At 35.3% G+C, this 20253-nt stretch overlaps 1 protein-coding gene across 2 annotated transcripts in view; it reads left to right on the plus strand.

The window, feature by feature from the left end:
* The window catches only part of LOC131951915 (matrilysin), a 29433-nt gene extending 13602 nt beyond the window's left edge, over window positions 1-15831 (plus strand). Inside the window, exons 10-12 of one of the 2 annotated variants that reach the window (XM_059314355.1) lie at window positions 1085-1209; window positions 1639-1790; window positions 15467-15831. The gene's annotated coding sequence lies outside the window, so the exon portion shown is untranslated. Of the gene's footprint in view, window positions 1-1084; window positions 1210-1638; window positions 1791-2651; window positions 2987-15466 lie in introns of those variants that run through there. The other variant, XM_059314354.1, reaches the window with a different exon arrangement.
* Window positions 15832-20253: the final 4422 nt, after the last annotated feature.

Here is a 20253-nt window from a genome sequence, read left to right on the forward strand (position 1 = left end):
ATGCTTAACATTGTGTAATCTGGAGCAAAGTATTATCTTATTTATATTCTTTGCAAGTGATAACAAACTGTTAAATCTTTCTGTAGCGTAATGGATAGATTGTGTCACGGAAAATATAGATACAGATACAACAGATGCATTGTTTTGGTAAAGAATAATAATTCCTGAGTTTTAATCACATCAGCCAATTTAGCATTATATTAACACTAAAATATTTATTTTAATTTTAATATTTTGTTCGTGCTACAGTTGCCTATAGTTTATTTCCCGCATTCCTCTGTAATAGGGCTTGTAAGTCTACGGTCTCGAAATCTACTCGCTGGCAAGTTCGAGAACGAGAAGTTGTGACCTACTTACAAGCCCTATTCATTCAACTCCAATGTGTAATGCTAGACCTGGGTTTGGTTTGCAGCTTACTATAGAGGTGACACTTCCATAATATCATTATGGTTTTGGTTATGTTTAGAATTGATATATTGAGATGTATTGATACGTTTGATTAATTCATTTAGTATGTTTCGAGACAAAAAAATTGCTCAATCGACCAATATTGTCCTTAATGCTTTTCGTATTTTGCCGAGATATATATTTTGTCTGAGATCTTTTGTCTGAGATGTTTTGTGCAAGGAAACTTGGGTATTTTGCCCTCGGATATATTGTTTTGAAATGTTTATTTCTGATCTATTTTGTCCTGAGATATTTTGAAAAAAGACAATTAATTAATAAGTAATTAGTTTATTAATGTCTCCAATATCTTCATTGTCAATAATCACGTTCAACTATTTTTATACATTGTGCTACCATTTCTATACATTGTGCAACCATTTCTATACATTGTGCAACCATTTCTATACCTTGTACAACCATTTCTATACCTTGTGCAACCATTTCTATACCTTGTACAACCATTTCTATACATTGTGCAACCATTTCTATACCTTGTACAACCATCTCTATACATTGTGCAACCATTTCTATACCTTGTACAACCATTTCTATACCTCGTACAACCATTTCTATAACTTGTGCAACCATTGCTATACATTGTATTAGTTGTATAACTATTGCTATACAAATTACACAGCTGACCGCTATTGGCGTTACAGTGGATCTCAAAAAGATCCAGGCTACCCTAAGCTTCTACCTAAGGCCTTCATTGGAGTCACAGCCGGCATGCAGTGGACCGATGGAGGAATTATTCTTTTTAAAGTAGCTTTTACATTCATTCAATAATTTGATAAATAAAATTATTTATTTAACTTGGTAATGCCAATAAATACATACGTTTATCAAAGAGTAGAGCTTCATCAAATTTTCCCTTACTCCCAAGTCAAATGGGGCAGATGAAGTAGAGTTTACCCACTTCAATGACCTCGGCATACAGGGGATAGTATGGCCAGCATTATGCCCAGCCGCCTCGGTATCCCTAACGTGAGTCAGTTACCCATTAGAGCTGTGAGGACTCAGGGAAGTCTTATAGACTCGAGCGCGGTATTCAAACTCGAGTCTTTCTAGTTAGCAGCCAAAAGCTCTAATGTCCAACAACGTCTTCCCCTTATCAACTAAAAATACGCATCATTTACTTTTTTTCAATAATTCACCCCCCCTCCCCATCTTAACCTACTTTCTTGTCTACAGAACGCCGAGTTTTTCAGGTGGTCAGAGAATTTATCTGGCCACTCCAGCGGGTTCCCTCGGCGGGTCTCGGAGTTCTGGAAAGGGTTGCCAGATCAATTCGACTCAGTTTTCAACATTTTCGATGGCTACATTTACTTCTTTAAGGGACACAAGTACGTTCTTTACTCGACGTTAGTAGAATCAGGATATAACTCGTTAAATAATTAACTTATCTGTAATTAGCGCTTTCGTCTTCGATGAAGCAGGACGTTTAGTAACATAAAACATATGAAGTAGATGAAGTAGAAATTATTTGTATAATCGGTTTTGTAAAAAAAAATTACTTATCCAAACGTAAATAAATTACCTATTTGAGCTGAGTGGACTCTTGGACGCCATACGGTTTTCAGTTCGGGATCCGAATACGAGACTTTGTGGCAAGCGATTATGACCACTACCATCCGACCATGGCGTCCCTATTTTGTATATAGCTGGTCAGAGTCATGAACATATTCCTAAAACGCCATGTCCTGTGTTAGAGTTATCTAACATAACTAAACTACCATGTCCTGTGTTAGAGTTCTCTAACTTAACTAAACTACCATGTCCTGTGTTAGAGATATCTAACATAACTAAACTACCATGTCCTGTGTTAGAGTTATCTAACTTAACTAAACTACCATGTCCTGTATTAGAGATATCTAACATAACTAAACTACCAACTAAACTACCATGTCCTGTGTTAGAGTTATCTAACTTAACTAAACTACCATGTTTTGTGTTAGAGTTAAGAGTTCTCTAACATAACTAAACTACCATATCCTATGTTGGAGGTATCTAACATAACTAAACTACCATGTCCTGTGTTAGAGTTAGAGTTATCTAACAGATCTAAAACACCATGTCCTGTGTTAGAGTTATCTAACATAACTAAACTAACATGTACTGTGTTAGGGTAATCTAACATAACTAAACTACCATGTCGTGTGTTAGAGTTATCTAACTTAACTAAACTACCATGTCCTGTGCTCCAGATACTGGAGGTACGACTCCCGGTCCCAGCTCTCTGCCGACTACCCTCGGGACACTCGGCCTTACTGGCTCCACTGCCGGGTCAGCTCAATCCTTAGCCCACTCGTGTCGGAACTAACCTTGGCTAAAACAACATAGCACATCAAGATAGTCGACCAGAGGATACGCCGCTGCACGGGTAAATCGGACACGCCTATAGCAATGTGCAACACGTGTACGCGATGCTGCCTTTATCAAAATAGGACACAGAAAACTAAAGTCAATACATATAACCCAACCTGTCTCAATACTGTGTTAGGAACCTACAAGACAAACGTGTTCAATAAAATAAACAAACAACCGTCTAAATAAAGTAATATCTTGTAAGTGGTTGACTTTCATATCCTCGTGTGTATGTCTACTGGTACTAAATGTGCATGCTTTTTGTGTATATGCTTTCGTAATTGTGTGTGTATGTGGATTTGTGTGTGTGCCCGTGTGTGGGACACCAAATAAGTGATTATTTTGTATATACGTTTCCGTAATTGTGTTTATGTGAGTGTGTTAGGGTGTGTGCCACAAAATGAGTGATCATCGTGTTAAGTATTCCTATCCTACCGACACCACCAAATGTAACAGCCGTGCGAAGTTCTTGTTAGGTTGAGTTCAACACCTTCTCGCACGGTCAAATAATATTTAGTTGTACAGTTTAAAAAAACCAAAATCAGATTATTCTGATGCTTGATACTTGCTGTATTAATATCATTGATTTAGTACAAGACTTTACAAAATGATGTAATTTTAAATAATTTTTAAACAGCTAAACAACCAAAAAATCTTGGCTTCAGCATTCATTAATAAACCGGGAGTGATCTCCCCTAAACTTTCTCGAATATTTTTATATAAAATAACAGGGGATGGGAACTCGGGCTATAGACATGATTTTTAATCCATTTTAAATACTTAAAGTTTAAAAAAATAGAATAAAATCTCGTAGACAAAAGAATTGCATACCAAGTGAACGCTAAATAAAAAAGTGCATAATAGTGCGCAATATTATTAGTACTTTAAAAATCTACATTAGTTTTTTGAGAAATCGGAAGTAGCGTAAATTACTACTTCCGGTCAACGGAAATGACTCAAAATTTAAAAGAAGATAGAAAATTAGATCTTTTACTTACATGTGAAATGTCGTTTATCTATCTGAAATAGTACTCAAGTTATAGGCCTTTGAAAATTTCAAAGTAGGAAAAGTATCACTTCCGGTTATCGGAAATCGCTAAAAGTTGATACGGATCTACGATTTTGATAAAATACTTATATATGAAATTTCATCAACCTAGCTGTAACGGTACTCAAGTTATCGTGTTTACACACACACACACACACACACACACACACAGACATACGGACAGAATTGCAAAGTCCAGTTTTTCAGACTGGATTACGTATAAAACCTCTTAATTTTGATAAATCTGGATTGATAATTTTTGCCCGATTAAAATAATTCCTCTATACTTCGGATGTGATGAAGGACTGAGGTGTAATACGGTGAAAATTGTTAAAATTTCAAGTGATTTTTGTGCACGATTACAATACTTTCTCTATACTTCGTATATACGAGAAAGTAAAAAAGAGCACAAAATACATTTCCAATGTCTCCAAACTGTTCAGCAAACTTTTGATCCTTGATGCAAATAAGGATAGAGTCTCCCATTTGAATGTCACGGCCAAGATGACCATCTAAGAAAGCTTGACCACCAGGTGTCGGACCACGAATAAAGGACACATTCTCTAGCTGATTATAAGAAGCTAATTTAATCTCATAGCCACTCCTATAATATTTAACAACACTATTCCATTGAGCATAGTCTGTTAGATTTAGTCCACTCACATAAAGAGCACCCACAAAACCTCAACCCACACAAAGACCACCCACAAAACGGATACCCACAAAACGTCCACCCTCGAAACGCCCACCCACACAACGACCACACATAAAACGGCCACCCGCAAAACGGCCACCCACAAAACGTCCACCCTCGAAACGCCCACCCACACAACGCCCACACATAAAACGGCCACCCACAAAACGTCCACCCACAAAATGCCACCCACACAACGTCCACCCACAAAATGCCACCCACAAAATGCCACCCACACAACGTCCAGCCAAGCCTCCCAAACGTCGGCCCGGCTCCAACACGCCGAGGTCCAGAGATCCCCGAGCAGAACAAGGTACAGTAGCCGCTGATAAACTGTTCCGTTTAAAACATTTTGTTTCTTACCGCCCTTATTAAAATGCAAATAAAAGAATTTAAAAAAAAAACTTGCCGTATTAGCTATTACATTGTGTAATGTAACGTCCACATTTGCTGATGGTAGGATCTACGTCTTTAAGAGAGAGTTTATGTACTGGTTGACGCCCGAGGGGGTGTCTAGCCCCCGCAGGATAAGTGACGTGTACCTTGATGCCCCGAATTCCCCAACCACTGTGGTGTACGACAGAGTTCGTAGACACCTGTTTATTTTTAGATGTGAATAGCTCGTTCTTTTATACCAAATAACAAACACACACGCACACACACACACACACACAGAGAGATATATGTATATATATATATATATATATATATATATATATATATATATATATATATATATATATATATATATATATATATATATATATATATATATATATACTAACTGCATACCCGTGCTCCGCAACGTTAAATCTTTTTTAAATGTACCAACTTGGGAACAGAAAAAACTAAAAACAACGCAAACACAAACACAACAAGAACACAAAAGAAAACACAAACACAAAAGAAAAAACAAACGCAAATAAAAACACAATTGAAAACACAAAGACAATGCAAACACAAATGCAAACGCAAAAAAACACAAAGTAAAAGAACAAACACAATACTAATAACATAAACACAACTGACGTGCAAACATAAATGCATAGTGCTCACAGTCTAGCCCGTGGTGCACAAATCACACCCTGTCCGAGAGTTGACGGACGCGCATGACGCAGTGAATGCCTATAAAGCCCCCAGCTTGTCCGCAAACGGAAAAATAGAATAATAATTAGTAAATAGTGCGTTCAGGATGTAAAATAAATAAAAGGCAGAATACAATATATCCGTGTTTTCCCTATCATATTGCACTTTATCACTTCATGTATTTTTATCAGTACTTATGATTAAAACCATTGCGCAACTAACGAACATGATGACGTATGTATAGTAGTGCAGAATAGTTGATTAAAAATTATAATTAGTAAACAGTACGTTCGGTGAATAAAATAAATAAAAGATAGCCTTTCGTCATTCCATGCTAATTATAATATTCCAACAATAATGTCCTTTTACACGTCTGCAGAATTTGCATTCATATTTTGCTAAATATATTATTCCAACAATAATTCCCTCTTCGAGATTTTGCAATCACATTTTCTTATTAGCGTGCGGTGAATTTTTTTTTTAAATGACAACTCCTGGCATAACTATTAAAAGATTTTAATTAATTAGTTGTTTCGACCCTACTGCTATTAAATGTATCCAATTTTTCTAGAAATCTAAACGAAAATGATATTTGACATTGATTCGTTGAATATGTTTTAGCGATTTGCGTGTATTTAATATTTTCTTTACGTTATGCGAAAGAGTAAAAGCAGTGGCAACTATAAAATACATTTAAGTCGTTATATAAACAAACCCTTCTCTATTTATAATAATAAGACATGATGATGCAAGTAAAAAGCACGACATGTGGTGTGTTTACTTTTATGGATCTAAAATCTATAGCGATGACGGAATGACTGACACACTACCGACCGGCCCGCTTAAACTATAGATTCTAATCAAGCCTGAGCCTAAATTAGAGCGATGCGAGAAGCAGTAACAAAGAAACTTTATTCAAACACAATTTTCTTTACCAAAGTTTTTGTTTGTAGTCGTAAACAGAGATGCCCTTGGGTTAGTAGCATAAAAGGGGCAGTACTGGAGGAGTACAGGCCCTTTTGATCCCAGTTTCTCTGTAGCACCAGCTTGTGATGTGTGCTACCAAAATAATGCTAAACTTATTTCATAAGCAGGAATAAGCATCCCACTAACACAATGATGCAACTACACACAAAAAAGTGTTGACATACAATTAAATGACACATATCTGGTATAAATCAATGTTTTAATTTTTTTCATTCATAAAGATTTATACTTCAGAATTAAACTGTCAAAATGTTATTTAGATTTCTCAAAAAAATAAAATAAAAATAAAATAAAATTATTTTAGAGAGCTAATGTTTAATATGATTAAACTTAGTTTAATTTTCTTATTTTCATTTCAACTAAGTCGAGACTTTGCCATGCTTTGGTCAGACTAGCCCAGTAAATTCCTCTGCTCCATTCCTTCGAACCCCACTCGCCAGTTAGATAAGCAAAGAAACAGTTGTCAAACCACCACCCACCACTGTAGTCTTTTGAACAGTACGTGCTGGTTGGTTTGTCGTACGTGTAGAACCGTCGTCCATCGTGATGACGGAGCTCATCCCCAACGTTTCCTGAGAACTGACCAACATGAAGCGTGTAGAACTGGGCCTCGCTGTCGATTGTAAATTTTTTGTAGCTTGTGTAATAATCCCTGCCTTGAAATCTGATGTCGATTCTGAGTTCCCATTGTCCATTCTATCAATTTCAATGGTAAATGCATTAAACATTTAAAACATTTGTCAAAAATGTGGAATAAAATTTGTCTCAATAATAGGTACATTAATTGCGCTGTTAAATAAGCTCCATCGGCGCTTCCTCTCCCCCAACGCCCTCTATTATTCACAGGGTAAAGTTATCCAATGTTGCACAGTATAGAACTGGTACTGTTAGCGAGTAAACTATTTTGTCGGGTCATATTTTCAAGGACAGTATTGGTCCTCTGCTAAAAACATTTCTGGCACTATTACAGGCCTGATGAATTTTAAGTTATATTTTTATGTCATCTTCTTCACTTTTTCATGCTAAGCCAGGTTTTTACTGCGATTTTATCAATCGTTACAATACCAGTATTTCCTTTCAGTTATATATATATATATATATATATATATATATATATATATATATATATATATATATATATATATGTGTGTGTGTGCGTATGTGTGTATGTCTGTGTGTGTGTGTGTGCACGTACGGAGGTTATTTGATGCATATCTTCAAGTCCCATCCAAAAATCACCAAAAAACATTCCAAATCCGTACTTGTAGTGCTCCCAGCTACAAGTAAAGCCCATATCACCATAAATTCGTCGCTGAAAATTAAATAATTGAACATGCAGTATTAACGAATGGTGTTACAAGCTTTTATTTAACTTTCTTCCTCTGTAATCGTGGATCGAAACTGGCGAGCTAAATCGCGACCACTTCTAACTGATCGATGTTTAAAGTATAAAAATGCACTCCTATTTTTATAATCAATAAAACCAAAGCATTTATTGAATACCTTTACTAGTATATAAGAATGACCCACGCTTTTCTTTATAATTATTAAAATTATAATGCATTACTATATATTTAAAGAATTTTTCCCCAGTTTTGCTGCATTACTATATAAAAGCTGTTAATTAAAACTATAGTTTATTTTATTTTCTAAATAAGTTCAGAGGAAACAAATTATTAATTGTTAGAGAAACAATTTCCTCTAGGAGGCCGCAATTTTCTGATTATGTAGTGGAAATTTGACATCAGTCATCATACACTACGTATTTTCCTACCATTGTTATAGCTTTATTGATAAGTTACCATGATCAAAATCCATCCACCACCATCAGTTTTTGTGTCACACAGAACATCTTTCCCCATTGGAGAATTCAGAACTACTCTAGCGGACAAATCGTCGTACATGGAGCTTCTGTCACAATTGATCTGGTGAGAAAGATTTCAAAATAAATATAATCGAAGCCCGATTTGTAAAACGACGGATCAAACAAAATTCTAACATATATAAATATATAGGTCAAGGAAGAGAAGAGATGCCTGGAAGAAACTCTGATTTAACCACCTACGAAACTGTTATCTTCCTAAACACAGTGTCAACGATTCCGCCCACGCATTCCTGTCAGTTGCGCATCCGGTAGCGTTACATACTAGACAACTACTCACGATCATCCCACCCTTACACTCATCCCAACGCCCCGTAATTGATCTAAACTTCATCACCTGTTACGATCCTGATGTTTGTTGTTTAAGCACAAAATGATAGCGACACAAGTCCACGGTCGCTAATAGCAGTGACTTATTATTATGTTTTCATTTTGTGGGGTCCATTGTGTGCGGGGGCGGGATATATATATTTATATATATATATATATATATATATATATATATATATATATATATATATATATATATATATATATATATATATATATATATATATATATATACATGTGTGTGCGTGTGTGTGAGAGAGAGAGAGAGATAGAGAGAGTTCCTTTGCATTAAGTGATATAATATACTTTATAAATATATCGAAGATAAAGATTAACTATGAGTTTAATATTTTAAATACCTTTTCAGGAGAAGAAATGTTCTTAAAAATTCCGATTCCTGCGTATAAAAATCAAACAAAATAAAAATTACGGATGATTCTCAAACCTAAAGTATGTTATATTTACCTAAATAAGTTTTTATAGAATTGCCACGAATTATTTTGTATAAAGAACAAAATATTTTAAATTCAAAGTTTACAGCTAAACAAAAACAATTTCGATTTTATGTGTGAGCAATTTTCTACTTGCGCACTTTTTTTTGAATGAGTATATTTGATTGTGCATTTTTCTGGGTGAGCATATTTCTATTTGCGCATTTTTTTCATTGCGCAATTTTCCGCTGCACATATTTTGCAATTTTCTGCTGCGCAATTTCCGTAGATTTTTTCATGTGAACCGAAAATCATTACAACAAGATAGGTAAATATGTTGATGAGGAACACATTATATTTACAAGCTTTTATTTAACTCACTTCCTAGTCAGTCTGTCGTCAGTCTGTCGTCAGTCTGTCTAGATCGAAACGCCCAAGCCAAATTGCAGGCAGTTCTAACTGACGGATACGTTTCGTAGTTGGCACTTGGGTCAAGACATGAAGACAATGCAACATGACATTATATTTGATTTAATCGGATGCCTAATTAATTTTTTATGAGTTAATTAAAATTTTGACCAAATTTGTATGCAGTCTTATCAATCTACTCTCCACAATTAGACACGCGTCATCACGTTCAATAGGGCGTCATTACGTTCAATAGGTGCGCAATTGTTTTTAGTCATGTGACTCTATTGTAAATAAAAAATTAAAACACTAAACTTTTTTCATAATATACGTTTTAATAACAAGCTTTTATGTAATATTTATACTACTAAAACTCAAGTTTGTTTACATGTTTGAATATTTATTTGTTTGTTTGTCTGATTGGCTACAGGAGAGAATCTGCACTATGTGTAGATCTGTAAAAGAGTATTTAGGTAGAGAACAATTTTTGTTTTCAGACAGACTGTTAATCACAAATTTATTTAAAGAAGTTAATTAATTTATTGATTTATTCATTGGTAGATTAACCACATTAATTATAAAAGTTCTAAAGAATGGCTTTACTTAGGAAGAATAGTGAGGTCAAATGATTTATTTAATTTTTAAAACAACAATGACGGTTCCATCGAAGATTGTGTTGCCTATTCAGATCTTTAACAGGTTCTAAAGCTAATTTTCTGTCGGCTATAACTTTAACAATACGTCCGTTTGCTTTTTGTATTACGTTTCAACACTATTATCAATGTTTTAACAGTTCTTTTTATTTATTATACAATACATTTCTCTAGATCTACAGATCAGTTGTCGAAGGGAGAAAAAGTTATGAACTAGGTCACTAGACTTAACGTAAATTCTAGATCTAGACTTAATGTAAATTCCACATCTAGAATCTATTCCAGGCCTTAATTATTTTATATAAATCTTTGTTTAGCTTCAATGATCATCTAATTCGAGAATAATTGTGATTTTTCTATCTAGGTTCTAGATTACTCGCTAACTTAGAGGCGTGGTCGGTTGCTAACAACAATATTGCGTCCGGACCGGACGCATGACTTCCGACCATTTTTAGGCCAAATTCCAGAGACCTTCTTAGAATTACTATTAAAAATGTTTACCACGAGCAAAATGGTGGGTTTTCACGTTATATAAACATGCTATAGGTGTTGCAGGGCTAGATATGCCAGAAAAGCATTTTAAAATTTGCTTTGGAGAATGAAGGCTAAATTTTAAAGTCGGTGTCTTTAAAATTAATAGCACTTTTAAAAGGTCACATGTGACGTCAGTATATGAAGGGATAGTGTGGTCAGACCCATGCTCAGCCGATATCGGTGTTTTTAAAAGATAAAAATCTTCTTTTTGAATGTGGGGGTCTGGTTGTTTTGTGACGATAAGTGACAGACGTGATGTCATTTATGGATTACCCCGGTAAGTCTAGTAATGCACTATAATTTATAGACTACTATTTAATTAACTATAAGAGAAGCGTGGGTCTCTTCCTAAATAATAGAAAAGGTATCCAATGGATACTAAAGTGGCCCACGCTTTTCTTTATAGTTATTTAAATAGTAGTCTATAACTTTTCTCCTTTTTGGTGCATTATTACATGAAAGCTTGTTATTAAAACCTTTTTTATGAAAAAAATTATTATCATTATTTTTTATCAATTTCATTGTTAGAAGCTAACTGGCCGAATTTTTCTAGCAAATATTTGAAAAATGAAATTTAGCTGACCTGAGAAAAAATGATATAGTAATTTAAAAAAAATCAACTCACCGGAACAGAGAAAAAAGGTGACAGCCAACACTGCAGCCAATAGCCCAGCAGACATGTTCAGTGCTTGTGTTGATGTCGTGTCAGTCGATCGCAACAGAAGACGGTTTCAGTTGATGGTGATGTTATATTCTATAAGCCTGTTGTATGTTTCAGTCTATGGTCTTTTTATATATTGACTGTGATAATCGTTGGAGTTAATTTCTCCCAGTGCGCTCTAATACGGCACTGGCTCCAATTTTTTTGTTTTCATAAGCATGTAATATGTAAATCCAGGTGGCTGAGTCCTGTTGTTTTATAAGCTTTTGTGTTCAATTCATGTTAGATTTACCTACATCCATTTGAAAAGCACGAGTAAAAATATAGTTTGTTTTCATTAGTCTAAAAGTTCTAAACATCTTATTTATAGGGTTTGTCTGTCTGTCTGTCTGTCTGTCTGTCTGTCTATCTGCCTGCCTACCTGCCTGCCTGCCTGACTGCCTATCTGTCTGTCTGTCTGTCTGTCTGCCTGTCTGTCTGTCTGTCTGTCCGTCCGTCCGTCCGTCCGTCCGTCTGTCTGTCTGTCTGTCTGTCTGTCTGTCTGTCTGTCTGTCTGTCTGTCTGTCTGTCTGTCTGTCTGTCTGTCTGTCTGTCTGTCTGTCTGTCTGTCTGTCTGTCTGTCTGTCTGTCTGTCTGTCTGTCTGTCTGTCTGTCTGTCTGTCTAATTCAATAATTTAAAGAAAATCATTCATTTTCTACTGTTTAGTGCATTGTTACACAAAAGCTTGTTTTTAAAACGTTCTTTTTGAATTTTCAATAAAATTCATTACTTAATTTATAAACACTCAAAACTTAATACAGTATTTATACACCTTTATGCGGCAACTTTTCGTTTTATAATTGTTAAAAACTGGTTCATACCGATTTAGCTCAGTTTTTAGAAAAACAAGTTTTAGTTCTTCTCTCCATTCCAACGACCCCCCCCCCAATCTGCCTGATACCACTTCACATAAATAAATCCCTCTAAACCTCTGAATGATCTGGTGATTCCCATTGAGTAATACCAAAATACCAACGTCTGTATGCGGGCACTCATCTGAGCTTTACCCTAACAACAGTTTAGCTACTGTAATACCATAGCTGCTGCGCCAGTCAATTTCATCAATGTCACTGTAATCCTAAAGCACAGCGTCAACACCGCATACACATACACTTTGGTAACAAACAATCAAACTTGTAACTCCACATAATATCATAATAATATCATATGTGTTGTATAATCAGTGCTTACACTGGGTTTTAAAAAAAATTGTGCGGGATTAAAATGTTTCTAGAGAATGGAATTAAAAGATTTCCAGCAGGATAATTGTGCAAGAAAAAAATACAATGCTAAACATTGTGTAATCTGGAGCAAAGTATTATCTTATTTATATTCTTTGCAAGTGATAACAAACTGTTAAATCTTTCTGTATCGTAATGGATAGATTGTGTCACAGAAAATATAGATACAGATACAACAGATGAATTGTTTTGCTAAAGAATAATAATCCCTGAGTTTTAATCACATCAGCCAATTTAGCTTTATATTAACATTAAAATATTTACTTTAATATATTGTTCGTGCTACAGTTGCCTATAGTTTATTTCCCGCATTCATTTGTAATTCATTCAACTCCAATGTGAAATGCTAGGCCTGGATTTGGTTTGCAGCTTACTATAGAGGTGACACTTCCATAATATTATTAGTGTCTTGTTTACATTTAGAATTGATATATTGAGATGTATTGATACGTTTGATTAATTCATTTTAGTATGTCTCGAGACAAAAAATTGATCAGTCGACCAATATTGTCCTTAATGCTTTACATATTTTGCAGAGGTATATATATTTTGTCTGAGATCTTTTGTCTGAGATCTTTTGTCTGAGATCTTTTGTCTGAGATCTTTTGTCTGAGATCTTTTGTCTGAGATCTTTTGTCTGAGATCTTTTGTCTGAGATCTTTTGTATGAGATCTTTTGTCTGAGATCTTTTGTCTGAGATCTTTTGTCTGAGATCTTTTGTGCGGGGTAACTCGGGTATTTTACCCCTGGGATATACTGTCTTGAGATATTTATCCCTGATCTATTTTGTTGTGAGATATTTTGAAATAAGACAATTAATTAATAAGTAATTTGTCTAATTAGATTATTAATGTCTCCAATATCTTCATTATCAAAAATCACGTACAACTATTTCTATACCTTGTGCAACCATTTCTATACATTGTACAGCCATTTCTATACATTGTGCAACCATTTCTATACATTGTACAGCCATTTCTATACATTGTGCAACCATTTCTATACCTTGTACAACCATTTCTATACATTGTGCAACAATTTCTATACATTGTGCAACCATTTCTATACCTTGTACAACCATTTCTATACATTGTGCAACCATGGCTATACCTTGTGCAACCATTGCTATACCTTGTGCAACCATTGCTATACCTTGTACAACCATTGCTATACCTTGTGCAACCATTGCTATACCGTGTGCAACCATTTCTATACCTTGTATTAATTGTATAACTATTGCTATACCTTGTATTAGTTATATAACTATTGCTATACAAATTACACAGCTGACCGCTATTGGCGTTACAGTGGATCTCAAAAAGATCCAGGCTACCCTAAGCTTCTACCTAAGGCCTTCACTGGAGTCACAGCCGGCATGCAGTGGGCCGATGGAGGAATTATTCTTTTTAAAGTAGCTTTTACATTCATTCAATAATTTGATGCCATTATTTAAAAAACATATATTGTAAATAAAAATTATTTATTTAACTTGGTAATGCCAATAAATACATTAATGGGGCAAGTCAAATGGGGCAGATGAGCTTGGCATACAGGGGATAGTGTGGTCAGCACTGTGCCCAGTCACCTTGGAATCCCTATCGTGAGTAAGGTACCCATTAGAGCTGGGAGGACTCAGGAAAGTCCTACAGACTCGAACCCGGTATCCGAACTCAAAAAAATCGGGTTAGCAGCCGAAAGCACTAATGTCCTACAACGTCTTTCCCTTATCAACTAAAAATACAAATCATTTACTTTTTCCAATACGTCGACCCCCCCCCCCCCCTCCTCTCTCGATCTTACGCTTATTTTCTTGACAACAGAACGCCGAGTTTTTCAGGTGGTCAGAAAATGTATCTGGCCATTCCAGCGGGTTCCCTCGGCGGGTGTCGGAGTTCTGGAAAGGATTGCCAGATCAATTCGATTCAGTCTTCAACATTTTCGATGGCTTCATCTAATTCTTTAAGGGACTCAAGTATGTTCTTAACTCGTGTTAGTAGAATCAGGATAGAACTCGTTAAACAATTCATTAACGTAGCTGTAATTAGTGCTTTCGTCTTCGATAAAGCAGGACGTTTAGTAACATAAAACATATTGGTATGTAACATTTTTATTTCCAAGAATCAAAGTTAAAAGGTAACGCTTTAGGTAAATGTTTTGATAGGTTATACGCTAGAGGACTAGAAATGATCTAGTTTATAGCTGAGGTCGTGACTGGTGACCGAAACTAAACGTGATCGGTGTTCGATTCATGTTACGATTCATGTTACGTTCAGTCTTCAGTCCAAGTCAGACAATCGTCTCTATATAGTTAGACTTTTGAACCTATTTGAAATTATTTGTTTATTGGATACACGTATATTTACTTGTCCTAACGTAAATGAATTACCTATTCGAGCTAAGTGGACTCAGAGACGCCATACGGACTCGAGTCCGGGATCCGAACACGAGACTTTGTGGCTAGCGGTTATGCACACTACCGCCCGACCACGGCGTCCCTATTTTGTATATAGCTGGTCAAAGCCCTGAACGTATTCCTAAAATACTTTGTTTCCTGTGTTAGAGGTATCTAATATAAACAGATATCCGAAGATATTCCTAAAATACCATGTCCTGTGTTGGGGGTATATAACATAGCTAAAACACAATGTCCTGTGTTCCAGATACTGGAGGTACGACTCCCGGTCCCAGCTCTCTGCCGGCTACCCTCGGGACACTCGGCCCTACTGGCTCCACTGCCGGGTCAGCTCTATCCTTAGCCCACTCGTGTCGGAGCTAACCTTGGCCAAAACATCATAGCACATCCATACACACGACCAGAGGATACGCCGCTGCATGGGTAAATCGGACAAGCCTATAGAAATGTGCAACACATGTAAGCGATGTTGCCCTTAACAACACAGGGCACAGAAAAATAAAAGTCAATCCACAGAACCCAACCAGTCTCAATACACTTTTAGGAACCTACAAGACAAACTTGTTAAAAAAAATAATCCATCAACGGTCTAAATAAAGTAATATATTGTAAGTGGTTGAATTTCATATCCTCGTATGTATGTCTACTGGTACATGTGCCAAATGTGCATGCTTTTTTGCATATACGCTTGCCAGGGGCGTATCCAGGTTTTCGTTGTCGGGGGAGCGAAATGAGCAAAAAAGGCGCCGAATATATATATATATATATATATATATATATATATATATATATATATATATATATATATATATATATATATATATATATATATATATATATATATATATATAATTACTAGATGTATGTCATAACTTCGCTATGATGTAAAATAAATTGTATGTAGCACTTGAAGAAATAAGAAAAAACACGCAATGTAGGCCGACAAAACAAATAAACCGGGAGTGATCTCCCCTAAACTTTCTCGAATATTCTTATATAAAATAACAGGGGATGGGAACTCGGGCTATAGACATGATTTTTAATCCATTTTAAATACTTAAAGTTTTAAAAATAGAATAAAATCTCGTAGACAAATTAATTGCACACCAAGTGAACGCGAAATAAAAAAGCGCATAATAGTGCGCAATATTATTATTACTTTTAAAATTTACATTAGTTTTTTGAGAAATCGGAAGTAGCGTAAAGTACTACTTCCAGTCAACGGAAATGACTCAAAATTTAATAGAAGGTAGAGAATTAGATCTTTTACTTACGTATGAAATTTCATTTATCTATCTGAAATAGTACTCAAGTTATAGGCTTTTGAAAAATTCAAAGTAGAAAAAGTACCACTTCCGGTTGTCGGAAATCGCTCAAAAGTTGATACGTATCTACGATTTTGATAAAATACTTATATATGAAATTTCATCAACCTAGCTGTAACGGTACTCAAGTTATCGTGTTTACACACGGACACACACACACACACACACACACAGACACACAGACATACGGACAAGATTGCAAAATTATGTTTTTCCGTATCAGTGAGATGCAAAACGTCGAGATTTGCAAAAATCTCGATTTTTTTTTTTTGCACGATTACAAGACTTTCTCTATACTTCGTATATACGAGAAAGTAAAAATGTATCAATCTAATATATATATATATATATATATATATATATATATATATATATATATATATATATATATATATACTACAACCAAAAACAATAAACGCAACACAATCTGTTTCGTAATTCTTGTAAAAAAATTTACATAATAATTCCTGGGACATTAATTAACACAAATGAAATAGGGGAAATAATCATTCTCTTAATATAAATATGTATATATCTACATATTTAATTATAAATGTCAAAACAAATCAATAATTACTTTACAATGTAACGAAGTTGTTTAACAATATTCGTGTTTACAAAACTTTTTTGTCTACAATCAGAATTAAATATATCGTCATCATAAATTGTAAAGTATTAAAAATCAAAGTTGGTATAAAAACACGCTTTAAAATATAATAGTCCAACATTCGGAATAAGAGCTAACATTTAACTAAAATGTCGGTCTTTTAGTTATGATCATACATCTTTTAATTAACTACTGCACTTTGTGTTCTTAAAAGATCATTTTTGAACATAGTGATCAGGTATAAGTTAGATCTCTGTATTGATCACACACCTTTTTACTGGTAATTGCAAAAATAATATTCACAGAGTTTTACCTGTTTCAAAAGCTATGATTCTGGCGGCAAGAAATCTGTATATATAAAGTAATTATGTGTGAAGATTTATGTATAATACTTTCTAGATCAATTATTCTTAAGCAAATACATTATACAGTTGCCTTAAACTTAACACCCCTCTTGCCAAGTGGTACTACCCGTAGAGGTTTTTAACAATTGTAATACATCGTAATGGTTATTTTTAGAATGAAAAACTTGATACAGCTGTTAATTCGTGCTGTAAATTTTGACGCTACTAGACTAGTACAATTCTGTTTAATTGCTGCATGAAAAGAAATCTTGTGATTTACATAGATGTGCCGACCAAAAATAATTTTTAAACAAAACTCATTGTTTAAAACTTTAAGTTTAAAAAGTTTCCAAAAAGGCGCCACTTTGCTGAAAATGACCAGAGGGGGAGCGGCCGCTCCCCCTGCTCCCTTCCTGCGTACGCTACTGACTTGCGTAATTGTGTGTGTATATGGATGTGTGTGTGTCCGTGTTTAGGACACCAAATAGGTGATTATTTTGTAAATACGTTTCCGTAATTGTGTTAATGTGAGTGTGTGAGAGTGTGTGCCACCAAATGAGTGATCATCGTGTTAAGTATTTCTATCTTACCGACACCGCCAAATGTAACAGACGGTTGACGTTCTTGTTAGGTTGAGTTCAACACCTTCTCGCACGGTCAAATAATATTTAGTTGTACAATTTTCGAAAAACCAAAATCAGATTATTCTGATGCTTGATACTTGCTGTATTAATATCATTGATTTAGTACAAGACTTTACAAAATGATGTAATTTTAAATATTTTTTAAACAGCTAAACAACCTAAAAATCTTGGCTTCAGCATTCATTAAAAAAGAGCACAAAATACATTTCTAATGTCTCCAAACTGTTCAGCAAACATTTGATCCTTGATGCAATTCTGGATAGTCTTCCATTTGAATGTCACGGCCAAGATGACCATCTAAGAAAGCTTGACCACCAGGTGTCGGACCACGAACAAAGGACACATTCTCTAGCTGATTATAAGAAGCTAATTCAATCTCATAGCCACTCCTATAATATTTAACAACACTATTCCATTGAGCATAGTCTGTTAGATTTAGTCCACCCACAAAATGGCCACCCACAAAACGTCCACCCACACAACGCCCACACACAAAACGTCCACCCACAAAACGTCCACCCACAAAACGGCCAACCACAAAGCGGCCACCCACACGCCGGCCACCCACACAACGCCCACACACAAAACGTCCACCCACAAAACGTCCACCCACAAAACGTCCACCCACAAAACGTCCACCCACAAAACGTCCACCCACACAACGCCCACACACAAAACGTCCACCCACAAAACGTCCACCCACAAAACGTCCACCCACACAACGCCCACACACAAAACGTCCACCCACAAAACGGCCACCCACAAAACGTCCAGCCAAGCCTCTCAAACGTCGGCCCGGCTCCAACACGCCGAGGTCCCGAGATCCCCGAGCAGAACAAGGTACAGTAGCCGCTGATAAACTGTTCCGTTTAAAACATTTTCTGTCTTACGGCCATGATTAAAATGCAAAAAAATAATATTTTTTTAAAAAACTTGCCGTGTTAGCTAGCTTATTGTGTAATGTAACGTCCTCAGTTGCTGATGGTAGGATCTACGTCTTTAAGAGAGAGTTTATGTACTGGTTGACGCCCGAGGGGGTGTCTAGCCCCCGCAGGATCAGTGATGTGTACCCTGACGCCCCGAACTCCCCAACCACTGTTGTGTACGACATAGTTTGTAGACATCTGTTTATTTTTAGATGTGAGTAGCTCGTTCTTTTATATCAAATCACACACACACACACACGTACGCGCACACACACACACAGAGATATTTGTATATATATATATATATATATATATATATATATATATATATATATATATATATATATATATATATATATATATATATATATATATATATATATATATATATATACTAGCTGCATACCCGTGCTCCGCAACGTTAAATCTTTTTTAAATGTACCAACTTGGGAACAGAAAAAAACTAAACACAACGCAAACACAAACACATCAAGTGCACAAAAGAAAACACAAACACAAAAGAAAAAAACAAATAAAAACACAATTGAAAACACAATGGCAATGCAAACACAAATGCAAACGCAAAAATAAAAAAAAAAGTAAAAGAACAAACATTACACTAATAACATAAACACAACTTAAGTACAAACATAAACGCATAGTGCTCACAGTCTAGCCCGTGGCGCACAAATCACACCATGTCCGAGCGTTGGCGGACGCGCCTGACTCAGTGAATGCCTATAAAACCCCCAGCTTGTCCGCAAACGGAAAAATAGAATACTAATTAGTAAATAGTGCGTTCAGGATATAAAATAAAAAAAAGGCAGAATATAATATATCCGTGTTTTCCCTACCATATTGCACTTTATCAATTCATGTATATTTTCAGTACTTATGATTAAAACCATTGCGCACCAAACGAACATGATGACGTGTGTATAGTAATGCGGAATAGTTGATTAAAAATTATAATTAGTAAACAATCCGTTCAGTGAAAAAATAAATAAAAGATAGCCTTTCGTCATTCCATGCTAATTATAATAGTTCAACAATAATGTCCTTTTACATTCATATTTTCCTAAATATATTATTCCAACAATAATTCCCTCTTGGAGATTTTGCAATCACATTTTTTTATTAGCGTGCGGTGAATTTTTTTTTAAAATGACAACTCCTGGCATAACTATT

This window comes from Physella acuta, unplaced genomic scaffold (genome assembly GCF_028476545.2).
Source record: "Physella acuta isolate Inbredline_101_S28 unplaced genomic scaffold, ASM2847654v3 ptg000837l, whole genome shotgun sequence".
Classification (NCBI taxonomy): domain Eukaryota; kingdom Metazoa; phylum Mollusca; class Gastropoda; family Physidae; genus Physella; species Physella acuta.